Source organism: Capsicum annuum, chromosome 9 (assembly GCF_002878395.1).
Source record: "Capsicum annuum cultivar UCD-10X-F1 chromosome 9, UCD10Xv1.1, whole genome shotgun sequence".
NCBI classification, from domain to species: Eukaryota; Viridiplantae; Streptophyta; class Magnoliopsida; order Solanales; family Solanaceae; genus Capsicum; species Capsicum annuum.
The window spans coordinates 123,551,166-123,564,673 of NC_061119.1; the positions used below are offsets into that span (position 1 = coordinate 123,551,166).

At 37.8% G+C, this 13,508-nt stretch overlaps 1 pseudogene; it reads right to left on the reverse strand.

Moving 5' to 3' along the window:
• Positions 1-2,562: 2,562 nt before the first annotated feature.
• On the reverse strand, positions 2,563-3,315 carry LOC107842000 (annotated as a pseudogene).
• Positions 3,316-13,508: the final 10,193 nt, after the last annotated feature.

Here is a 13,508-nt window from a genome sequence, read left to right on the forward strand (position 1 = left end):
TTCAGAATGTTGCATATATAGAAAAGGTTAAAAATGGTCATACAGATATGTTAGGTTTTTCCCTGAAGAGTGCTTGAGTTCAAGAAACTCATTGCCTAAAATCGTGGTTTGCCGACCCGGGTATATTATTATAAGCTGACTTAAGTATCGTGTGGCGTATCATATTCAGGAACTCCAACCCTTGCGGTATACTTGGGTTGGAGGCTTCCCCACTGAGTCAATGGAGGATTCCATATCGCCCGTCGAATATCAGACTTGTAGAGGATACCACCTAACTCAGAAGTAATACACAGATCAGAGTTCGAGATTTACAGACAGGTTACATGTTTTCAAAAGGTGCCCATGTGTTTTTCAGAAACTGTTTTATGCATAATGTTTGATGAACATTTGCTCTCACGTATTATATATATATATATATGTTCAATTACTCTATTTTGGATTGCTACGCATACCAGTACAATTGTGCTGACCCCCCTTCCTCCCAGGTACTGAGGCGCAGTCTAGGGGTCCAGATCCTTAGTAGAGTCTACAGACAGGGTTGTCTCAGAGTTCAATTAGTGAGGCTTCTTTGCTTCGGAAGGCCTAGTCATTTAGGTATTTATTTTAGTATGGCTTTTAGTCTGCTGGGGGCCTCGTCCCAGTTATTCAGATAATATGTTAGTAGAGATTTCGCAGACTATTGCAGATGTTTATTAAATATTGTTGGGCATGTTTTCAGGCCTTTAACTGTTTTAAATTTTTGATCATATTTCCATATTATTGTTTCTATTCTGTATTACTTTGATCATATGAATTATGTGCATAATTACCAGATAGACAGAGGGCGTTCCAGGCCTTTGAGTTTGGGAATGCTCGTCATGGACAGGGCCCCAGTTTGGGTCGTGACACTAGGTATATTAGTTGTATCTCATTTCAGTCAGATTCCTCTAAATACTATTGCATATTGTTTTCTTGTTATACAGAGTGAAAAGGAACATGAAGGTGTAGAGCCTGCAGAATTGAATTCTACAAGCATACTTATTACACAAGTGAAAAAGGATGGCCATTTGAAGAAGCTGAGACTAACTATGTAAGAAATTAATATTTTAGTAATATACCATTGCATTTGTATGATTAATATTCTTCGTGTATTTTTTTTTTGTGTTATTATTTTATGCAGAACAACATGACAAATTTAAAAGCTCTTTATACTTCTAGAGAGTTTTCCATAACTATTGATGAAATTGTAGATATTGTGCTTGGTAAAAAGTCGGGGTACATAAAAGGTCTTGGTTATGGACCTAAACCTAATACTACAAGAGCAACACAAAGGAGAACGGCAGAGTTAGAAGACTCACTTAAAAAGGCAAAACAGAAAGCTGTTAGTGCCCAAAATGAGTTACAAAAATGATTAAATGCAACTAAAACTATGGTAGAAAGCCAGCAATCACAGATACAAGACCAGCAGTTTCAGATTAAAGCATTAAATTTTTAGTTGAATACTGTAGCTATACGCCAAGAGAAAATTCAGCTTCTTGTTAGTCCATCGCTGTCAAGGTTAGAAGTAATGCAAATTTATCTGATAAGTTCTATTTAATTTCTCTTTATTAAATATATAAACTATGTAGCATTTGCTATCTAACTTTGCATTATTTTGATGATGCAGCGGAGAAAGAACTCCTTCAGAATGCCAACTTTAGGAATATTTCTCTTTCACCTACTAAAACATCATGTTTAACGAGATTTTATAGTTTCTACCAAATATGTTATTTATATTATAATATATAAGTAAATAATTTACATTCTTAAAAAAATGATTTATCCAGTTTAACTGTCTTTTTGAGTTCTAAATCCTTCTTCTTCTATAGTAGATTAACATGATAAGGATTACCAAAATCACACCAACTGGCAATGAAAAACTCTAGAAAATACTTTTTACTTTCATTCTATCTCTTTTTTTCTGACTATCTGCGACTTCAACTAATGCCTCCTAATATCTAAAGTCAATCTAACCAACTCTCATTTTTCTTTCCTTAGCGCACTATACACCTTTGTCAGTTGACATCACTCAAGAACCTAGTCGTAATTCTTGCTCCATTTGTAGCTCTTCCTTGAGAACATGCAAATTGTTACCAGTTGGATGAGCACCTTCCATGTCTCCTAATAGTTGTTGGTACACCTCCCTCTTCTGTGTAGATCACTCTGAACTTTATAAGAACTATTCACTATAATTTTTTTTGAGATAAAGGTAACATAGTATTCACACCAGAAGATTCATTATCTAATAAATGATGAATTCTTCCATAGTGTCCACCATATGCATGTCGTAATAGTTTTCCACCAAATATCCTTTCTTCATCTGTTACCAATTCCCTTCCAACTACTATGTAATTCCAAAGTTGTTAAGTACCATGATAACAACAAATGATGAACTAATTCGAAACAAAATTCAAAATCAAAAGCATTTGAAATAAATATATATGTAGCTGCAGTAAAACACAAATCAACCACTTAGTTTTAGTACAATATACCAGACATAGTGTAGAGAGAGTAGATGTCAAATCCCAAACCAAAGATATTGGTTTACGATTCTTCTAATGCAGGTTGAGTCAGTCCAGCATTCACTAATATTTTGTTCAGAGTATTGTGAGAGCATGCTTGATACTTAACTTTCCCATTAGAGAGAAATACCTCAGCAAGTTTAAGTTTATCTAAAGAGAGGATAGTACTGTCCATTTTCTTACTAAGTACCTTAAGAGCAAGTTGAATGGCCTCTTCTCTTAAGATACCATCCTTGTAATCCTGCTTAAGAATTGATTGAGCTACCTGGTTGTTTGCTCTAATTGTTGCAGCTTTCCAACCTCTAAAATTTCCACTTGGGTCGCCCATGTATAGTTAGAAGCCATAATTTTTATCCCAACCATCAAAGAGAAATAAAACACCAAAGGGATGAAGTCCACCAAACTGTGTATAACCTTGCTTGGTATCACATAGTGACTGAACAAGTTGTTCAACTGGCATGGGTTCTTGATAAGCGAATATATAGTGCTGAGCCTAGACCCTGGCCGTGTTGATCAATATGTTGGCATCAGACCTAATTCCAGCTACAGCGCATGCCATATGATCATCATCAATCTTATACATCTTCTCACGTGATGTTGAGGTCTGAAGCAACTTAGATGTTACTTTTTTTTTCACCTACCAACACCACCCTATCCTTGGACAAGATGACTGTAGAACTACCTGCATTTCTAAAATCCTCCATTGGTACTCAACCAGATAGAGACGGACTTTGGGGGAGAAGATTGTTGTACGGGTATTATACCTTTATGACATTTTTTCTTATCCGTAATTTACCTGAATAAAGTAAACAAGTCAAGTATTAAGGTATTTAAAATACTTTTCAGAAGATTTATCTTTCTTGTCAAGCAACCTTAACATTTCCTCCTACTGATAGCTTATGCACCTTGCAATTGTTCACGTTAATGGTAGTTCGTATCACTCCTGTACAGTCGAAACAAGCATAGATTCTACTAAATTTTATCCCAAGTATCTCCCTTTAACTTTATTACCAGTTGACTAACCCCCCCTCCCCCTCCCCCCACACACAAAACAAAAAAAAGTCCTCTCTTTAGTTTTTCCTCTAATAGTGCCTTCAAATTTGTCTTTCCCTCTAGTTTAGTGACCAGTAGTGTCGTGTCCACCTCGGGCCTACTGCAGTTATGAAGCTCCTTTTTGGCCTCTTAACTTTTGGAACTATAGGAAATACCTTCAAAGATATACTATTCTAGTTTTTCAATGTATTCAACAGGGTCTCCATATTCAAATGTGACCATTGATCTAGTGCCAAATGCGGCCCTTGGTTTATAGTGGCTTTCTTGTCTACCTTTTAAATAGCCTCTATCTTAAATTTATTAAAACCTCAACCATGACCTTCATTTTACTATGTGCCAGATGAAGTGGTTCTTGACTATCCTTTCTGAAATATGATGGTACACTTATGTTTTGAGTTTCTCATTTGTTGGGCTTTACTTCCCGTTTGATGATGCAACGAAGTCTTCTCTTTCACCGACTGTAAAATCACCTTTGATTTTATACCCTATAAACTTAAGATTGGTTCTATGTAGCTAGGTTAAGTAGGTAACATTGATTATATTGAAATTATCCAGTGATGCGTTTCTATATTATCTGTTTTTGATGTCTTGTTGCTTTGCATAATGTCATATGAATTGTTTGTATTTCCATATGGGTGCGGGCTGATTTTAGCAATAATGTAACTTGTGCTTGCATAATTTTCTTCTCTTTTCCACAGGTATAAAAGTAAGAGTTGGATGAAGACTAATTGCAAGCTTAACACGTTATTGGTACTTTGGAAGAAACCTCTACATATCTGTCTTAGTTTAGGATAGTAGCAATATTTAGTACTATATTTCAGTTACATTTGCTTCGTCATTGGACTTGTTTTAGTTTTATTTGCCTTGTAAGGAGATGTTATGTAACGCCCCGAAATATCATCCCGAGATGCCACACGGTGCCCGAGGCTACACGTAGCCTCAAGCTAACCCTTTAAGCCAAAACACTACCCTTGGGTTCAAACACAACAACATACACGCTACGCTAAGGATATATATATAAGTACATATCATATCACGTAACACATGGCACGGAATATCGTTAGACTATACATATATGGAATGTCTATACACAAACCAACCCAACAATACACTAGTCTGACATAGCCTCTATATAGCAAAATCAACGAGCCATTGGGACAAACCCCCAACTGAATCAACATATCAAAGGGATCACAAAACAACAGCACCAACACTAGCAACTTGGTCCTCGAACCATAAAGACTCACCACTGAAGGAACGTAGATGTGGCACTCGGATATCACTGTCATGGCTGTGGATGAGTACCTGAATCTACATCATAGTAAGAATATAGCCCATAGAGAAATATGTGGCTCAGCACAAGATACGTACTGAGTATGTGGGGGCGCATGCAAAATATAAATAATATCATAAATTTCGTAAAATTGTACATATGGACCATAATAACACACCTAGCTTGAGTGATATTGAATCATGCAACTCATAACATCTTAGATAGGAAATGTAGGAGAAAAACCTCATAAATCATTATAGATCATCATAGGCAACTTGACTTACCACATCAAAACTCGAAGTGACTCGGTATTTCAATAAACATGACTCTTATGGACAGGGGAGTTCATATAACCGACAACCCCACGTGAGCTATGTGGAATACCAATGTTTGAAACCCCCGTTGGCGGGAGCGTCATACTCTTTGCCAGGGAGTATGCCCTTAAAACTGCAATAATCACAATCGGGCTCTCTGGCCAATAATATCATCATCAAATAACCCTACGGTGGCACATAGGTTTGGGGAAATACCAAATTTCCCTCTCGGTGCTAAGTACTACTCCCCGACAAGATCAGAACGCGTTAGGAAATCCACCACAACATCACAAGGGTCTATCATAAAGACCAAATCAAATCTCTTTCTCATTTATCAAATCATATCAATTTGTGGATTCCTAACTCAACACATTTTAGCGCAAAATATTTTAGTCTTCCTCAACATCAATAAGGTATCAATGCATTGAACCATAACCGACTCAACATTTGGACAAGGATATGAAGACTCAACACATAATATTTTCAACAATTTAACTCATCAAAACCATCTAAAAAATATCAAGACTCATTGCAACTTCAATATCAATATTTCTCAATTTGCCATCCAACTCTCATTTAAAGGTACTTGAGAAATCAACCCATATTAGGGATATAGAATTTCCATTATCAATTACAAATTCAAAATAAGGAAATAGTGGAATGATAGTATAAATCAAGGCTTAACTAATTAAATCATCATACTCTCATAATCAGATACTTTTTGGGCATAATTCCATCTCAACATCATACACATATCGAATGAAATAATCCCATAGCTCATGAATAATAATATAAGATATAAAACCATATTTCCAATTCATGGTAAAACATGTAAAATCTCATGTCAATGTAATTCAACAAAAATACCGGGCACAATATCGAAATGATAATCTTGTTCAAGGCCCCACATACCTAAAAATGGAAGATGAATATGAATTTCCGACTCCGAAAATTTATTCATGAAAATAAAGGGTGCTTCTCGAAGCCCTTAACATGATCAACTCGAATCCCAAATCAATTTGAAATTTCTACGGTTCAATCAAGAGACATAGAAGGATGAAATTTGGAGTAGTAGGGTTGGGGTTTGAGCCTTAGGAAATTTTGGATAAAAATAAGCTATTGAATGCTCTTAATGGACTTAAATTCATGGTTTACCAGGATAGATTGGAGTGAGAATGACCAAAATACCCTTAAAAATCAAATAATGTCAAATCTGTCCTTTTGTAGACTATTTTGATAGCTGATGTAGATCGACCATAACTTTTTTCTCCGATGGTCAAATTGGATGAAACCAATTTCATTGGAAAGAGGACTTTCAGAGCTTTCTGTTGATATACAGTATCTCACCCAGATCATTATGTACAAGGAGTTATGATCTTTGAAGTTGACCCTAAAATTTGTCTAGCCTCAGTATTTTTTTCCTACACATTTAATTTTCACTACTATTCACAGTTAGATTAGAATGATCATAACTCATCGCTCGATTGTCCGTTTTGGATGATCCACATATAGTTGGAAAGATTATTCTATGCTCTACATCACGATAAAGAACAGAATTCAATACATTTTCATCCAAGATCTTAATGAAAAAAAATTTTGGGGCATCACATCATCTCCCCCTTGGAAACATTCATCCTCAAATGTTGATAGGTAGGTCAAGAATACTATGAAATGAGTATATAGAGAAAAATCATCTTTCCCAAGAATATACTCCATTCTAGATTATTTTTGATATCGTAGAAAATACACAAGCCAAGATAAACATAGCAATAAGGATTAAATCAAAAGAGAACGATGCCTTTGACATGCTCAGTATTCGTAGGAAAGAGGTGGGGATATTTGGCAAGCATATCCGCTTCGGCTTCCCAAGTAGCACTCTCCACGGATTGATTTCGCCAAAGCACTTTAACCAAAGGAACTTCCTTGTTTCTTAGCCTATGAAGTTGAAAGTCAATAACCTCAACCGAAATCTCTTCATATGAAAGACTATCTTGAATACTCGAGCTTTCGGAAGGATCAATCACAATAGAATCACCAATAGACTTCTTAAGCATAGAAACATGGAAAATTAGATGGACATTAGATAACTCCGCAGGTAATTCAACCTTATACGCTACCTACCCAATGTGATCTACAATCTTATAGGGACAAATGTAACGGGGACTTAGTTTCCTTTTCTTCCCAAATCCCTTCACCCCTTTCATGGGCGAAACTTTCAAGTACACTAAATCACCAACATCAAATTCAAGGTCTTTCCTCCTTACATCTGCGTAGGATTTTTGATGACTTTGGTCGATTTTTACCCTTTCTCGAATTAACTTAACCTTCTCCATGGCCTAGAACATTGCATCCGGTCTAGTCGCGGTAGCCTCACCAACTTCAAACCAACCAATGGGTGATCTACACCTTCTACCATACAAAGCTTCAAACGGGGCCATTCCAATAGTAGCATGAAAACTGTTATTGTAAGCAAACTCGATTAATGCTAAGTGCTCATCCCAACTACCTTTAAAATCAAGCACATAAGCCCTCAACATATCTTCTAAAGTCTGAATGGTCCACTCGGCTTGACCATCTGTTTGCGAATGGAAAGTAGAACTTAAATGAATTTGGGTACCGAGACCTTTCTGGAAAGATTTCCAAAACTGAGAGGTAAACTGACTACCTCTGTTAGAAATAATAGCCAAAGGGATTTCATAAAGTCTGACGAGTTTTTGAATATATATTCTAGCATAATATTTAGCTGTATACGATGAATGCACAGGCAAGAAATGAGCTAATTTCATCAGCCGATCTATGACAACCCAAATTGAATCATGATGGCGATGAGAAGGAGGGAAACCAACTAAGAAGTCCATATTCACTTCTTCCCACATCCAAGTAGGAATACTAAAGTCTTGCATCACGCCACTGGACCTTTGATGCTCTATTTTAACCTGTTGAAACGTGGAACACTTCGCCACAAACTTTTCTATGTTTCTCTTCATACCGTTCCACCAATAGATTTCCCAAAAATCATGGTACATCTTGGAAACACCAAGATGGATGGAGTATCGCGTACCATGCGCTTCCTCCATAATCCTCTGCTTCAAGTTATCAACATCAGGAACACATAATCTTTCTCGAAGTCTTAGAACGCCATCTACCCCTTGGGAGAAAACCTCCACCTTTTGTTCTTTAACTAACTCTTTTAACCTGACGAAGGTAGGATCCCTGTCTTGCTTCTCCTTCACTTCCAAAACTAAAGAGGATTCTGAACCTCTTTGCACTCCTATACTACCCTCAGTATCCCCAAACAACCTAACCCCTAATCTAGCCAAACGATGTATCTCATAGGCCAACTCCTTCTTACCAATCTCCATATGTGCTACGCTACCCATGGACTTCCGACTAAGGGCATCTGCTATTACATTGGCCTTGCCCAGATGATATAGCACGCTCATATCATAATCTTTCAACAGTTCTAACCATCCTCTCTGCCTAAGATTCAACTCCTTTTGGGTGAGTACATACTGCAAGCTCTTATGGTCCGTGAAGACATCGACAAGGACACCATACAAATAATGTCTCCAAATTTTCAAAGCAAAAACCACGGCAGCTAATTCAAGGTCATGGGTAGGATAATTCTTCTCGTGAGGCTTTAGCTGTCTGGAAGAATAAGATATAACCTTGCCCTTTTGCATCAATACACAACCCAAACCGACTTTGGAAGCATCACAATACACCATAAAACCATCCACACCGTCAGGTAAAGTCAACACAGGGGCTAAAGTGAGTCTAGTCTTTAACTCCTGAAAACTCTTCTCGCAAGATTCGGACCATAGGAACTTCACTTTAGTTTGGGTCAAACGGGTCATAGGAGATGCAATAGATGAAAACCCTTCAACAAAATGACAATAATAACCAGCTAGACCCAAGAAACTTTGGATATCAGAAGGAGAAAGAGGTCTAGGCTAACTCTTTATAGCCTCTATCTTTTGAGAATCAACTCTAATACCTTCGGAAGAAACAACATGACCCAAGAAGGCTACAGAGTTCATCCAGAACTCACACTTACTAAACTTAGCGTACAACCGATGAGTTCGAAGAGTTTCCAACATGATTCGAAGATGATCCGCATGATCACCCTCACTTCGGGAGTAAATAAAAATATCATCAAGGAACACTATTACAAATAAATCTAGATATGGCCGGCATACACGGTTCATAAGATCCATGAAAGCCAATGGAGAATTAGTTAACCCAAAGACAGCACTAGAAATTCAAAATCATAACGGTTTCGGAAGGCTGTCTTGGAGATATCACATTTCCTAACATTAAGTTGCTGATAACCGGATCTGAGGTCTATCTTCGAAAAGTAGCTCCCACCTTGCAATTGATCAAATAAATCATTAATTTGAGGAAGCGGATATTTATTCTTGATAGTAACCCTATTAAGCTGGCGGTAATCAGTACACATCCGCAAAGAACCATATTTCTTACGCACAAATAGGACAGGTGCACCTCACGGGGACATACTAGGTCTGATAAATCTTTTGTCTAAAAGATCTTTCAATTTCTCCTTCAACTCTTTAAGTTCCATGGGAGACATGCGATATGGAGGAATGGAAATAGGCTAAGTATCGAGAAGAAGGTCAATCCCGAACTCTATCTCTCTATCAAGAGATACTCCACGGAGAGCTTCCAGAAAGATATCAAGAAACTCATTAACAACATTAATTAACTGAATGGTTGGGGTTTCAGACTTAGTGTCTTTAACCCAAACCAAATTTTGGATGCAACCCTTGGAAATCAACTTCCTAGCTTTGAGATAGGATATGAAACGACCCTTAGGAATCACAGAACTCCCAGACCATTCGAGGATAGGTTCATCAGGAAACTGAAACTTGACCACACAGGCACGACAATCAAAAGACGCATAGCATGAGTGAAGCCAATCCATACCCAAAATGATATCAAAGTCAACCATATATAGCTCAATCAAATCAGTATACATAACCCAATGAAAGATAGTAATGGGATATTTCTTATACACTCGCTTAGCAATGACAGACTCTACTATCGGAGTAAAAACCAAAATAGGCTCAGAAATTAGTTCAGGATCCATTTTAAAATTTATAGTAACTAGAGGTGTCACATAAGAAAAACTCGAACCGGGGTCCATCAACACATAGACATCAAAATAGAAAACACAGAGCATACCAGTGACAACATCAGGAGAGTCCTCCTGCTCCTGATGAGGTGGTATAGCATAGAAACAATTCTAGAATTAACCGCTAGCAGTACTAGATGAAACACCCTGAGGAGGAACTGGACGGGCTGCGAAAGGCGGGGCACTAGTAGCCTGACTCTGGGGACGGGCATCATGACTCTGCTGTCTGGCATACGGGCAGTCTCTAAGTATGTGACCTAACTTACCACAACTAAAACAGCCCCGCTGCCCTATATAACACTCCCCAAAATGGTCTTTACCACACTTAGCACACGAAGGAGGATGAGGTCAATTACTTATACTGTCCTAAGACTTGGAAGGTACCAACCTATTCCCGAGCTCCTGCCTGCCCTGATATACAGGAGCACTAGCTGAGGAAGGCGCAGGTATAAATGGATGTCCCTAAAACTGAGGGCAACTCCCTTTGGAGAATCTAGTCTGACCAGACCCCTGTTGCTCCGATCTGACTCTCTTAATCCCTCTTACTCTTTCTCTTTTCTTTATCTTGTCTGACTCAATCGGTTGGGTATGAATTATTAACCTAGGAAGATCAATCTCCCTGTTGATCATAGCAGATCTACATTCTTTCACCACATAACTCGACACCCCAGTTAGAAACTTGCTCATACTAGTCCTCGAGTCAGCCATCATATTGGGAGCGTACTTCGATAGCTGATTAAACTTAAGACAATACTCCTTAACTGACATGGAGCCTTGTCTCAAATTCATAAACTCCTTTATATTAGCTTCCCGTAACTCAAGAGGAAAGAATCTATCTAAGAAAGCATCTTGGAACAATTGCTAAGTCACCGGAGCGGTATCTTTCTCTCTACCCTTATTCCACATCTATACCCAGTCATAGGCAACATCCTTCAACTGATAAGAAGTCAGCTCCACACTTTCTTCCTCGGTCACATACATAATCTGTGTAGTTTTCTTGATTTCATCAATATACATCGCGGGTCCTCACCTACTCTCGACCTATAAAACTCTAGTGGATTCATCTGCATAAAGTCACGAATTCATGCTGCTGCTGAATAATTTTCCTGCGGAAGTGGAGAGTTAGCCTGAGTATTGGCGGTAACTGCCTGGGATAGCACCTGAAAAGTTGCCCAAAATTCGGTATGAGATACCATCTCATGTAACGGATCAACGGGTTAAGATTGGTTATTGTTTCCGCAAGCTCAACGTGGAGGCATTTTCTGTCATAAGAACGGACGAATTAACAGTAGAAGGAAATAGTTGTAAGCATGATAGACTCTTGTAGAAAGAAATAAAGAAATGACTTTTCCTAGAATGCCCCGCAGCCTCTTGATCATAGGTGTGGTGCGCTACACACCGATGCTCAAGACTCTACGTAACGTGGCTTGTCAAACTCCCTAGGACTCTCCAGAACCTTAGGCTCCGATACCAAGTTTGTAACACCCCAAAATATAATCTTGACACATCACACGATGCCCGAGGCTACACGTAGCCTCAAGCTAACCATTTAAGCTAAAACACTACCCTTGGGCTCCAACACAACAACATACACACTACGCTAAGGATATATATAAAACTATATATCATATCACATCGCACATGGCACGTAATATCATTAGACTGTACATATATGGAATGTCTATACACAAACCAACCAAACAAAACACTAGACTGACACAGCCTCTAGACAGCAAAATAAATGAGCCATTAGGACAAACCCCCAACTGACTCAACAGACCAAAGGGATCATAAAACAACAGCACCAAAACTAGCAACTTGGTCCTCAAACCATGAGGACTCACCACTGAAGGAAAATAGATGCGGCACTTGGATATCACTATCGCGGCTGCGGCTGAGTACCTGAACCTATATCATGGTAAGAATATAGCCCATAGAGAAATATGTGGGTCAGCACAAGATACGTACTGAGTATGTGGGGGCCCATGCAAAATATAAATAATATCATAAATTTCGTAAAAACGTACATACGGACCATAATGACACACCTAGCTTGAGTGACATTGAATTGTGCAACTCATAACATCTTAGATAGGAAATGTAGGAGAAAAACCTCATAAATCATTATAGATCATCATAGGCAACTTGACTTACCACATCAAAACTCGAAGTGACTCGGTATTTCAATAAACATGACTCTTATGGACAGGGGAGTTTCCTATAACCGATAACCCCACGTGAGCTACGTGGAATACCAACATTTGAAACCCCCATTGATGGGAGAATCATACTCTTTACCAGGGAGTACGATCTTAAAACTGCAATAATCACAATCGGGCTCTCTGGCCAATAATATCATCATCAAACAACCCTACGGTGGCACATAGGTTTGGGAAAATACCAAATTTCCCTCTCAGTGCTAAGTACTACTCCCCGACAAGCTCAGAATGCATTAGGAAATCCACCACAATATCACAAGGGTCTATCATAAAGACCAAATCAAATCTCTTTCTCATTTATCAAATCATATCAATTTGTGGATTCCTAACCCAACACATTTTAGCTCAAAACATTTTAATCTTCCTCAACATCAATAAGGTATCAATGCATTAAACCATAATCGACTCGACATTTGGACAAGGATATAAAGACTCAATACATAATATTTTCAATAATTTAACTCATCAAAACCATCCAGAAAATACCAAGACTCATTGCAACTTAAATATCAACATTTCTCAATTTGCTATCCAACTCTCATTTAAAGGTACTTGAGACATCAACCTATAGTAGAGATATAGAATTTCCAATATCAATTATAAATTCATAATAAGGAAATAGTGGAATGATAGTATAAATCAAGGCTTAACTAATTAAATCATCATACTCTCATAATCAAATACTTTTTGGACATAATTTCATCTCAACATCATACACATATCGGATGACATAATCCCATAGCTCATGGACAATAATATAAGATATAAAACCATATTTCCAATTTATGGTAAAATATGTAAAATCTCATGTCAATGTAATTCAACAAAAATATCGGGCACAAGATCGAAAGGATAATCTTTTTCAAAGCCCCATAAACCTAAAAATGGAAGATGAATACGAACTTCCAACTCCGAAACTTAATTCATGAAAATAAAGGGTGATTCTCGAAGCAATTA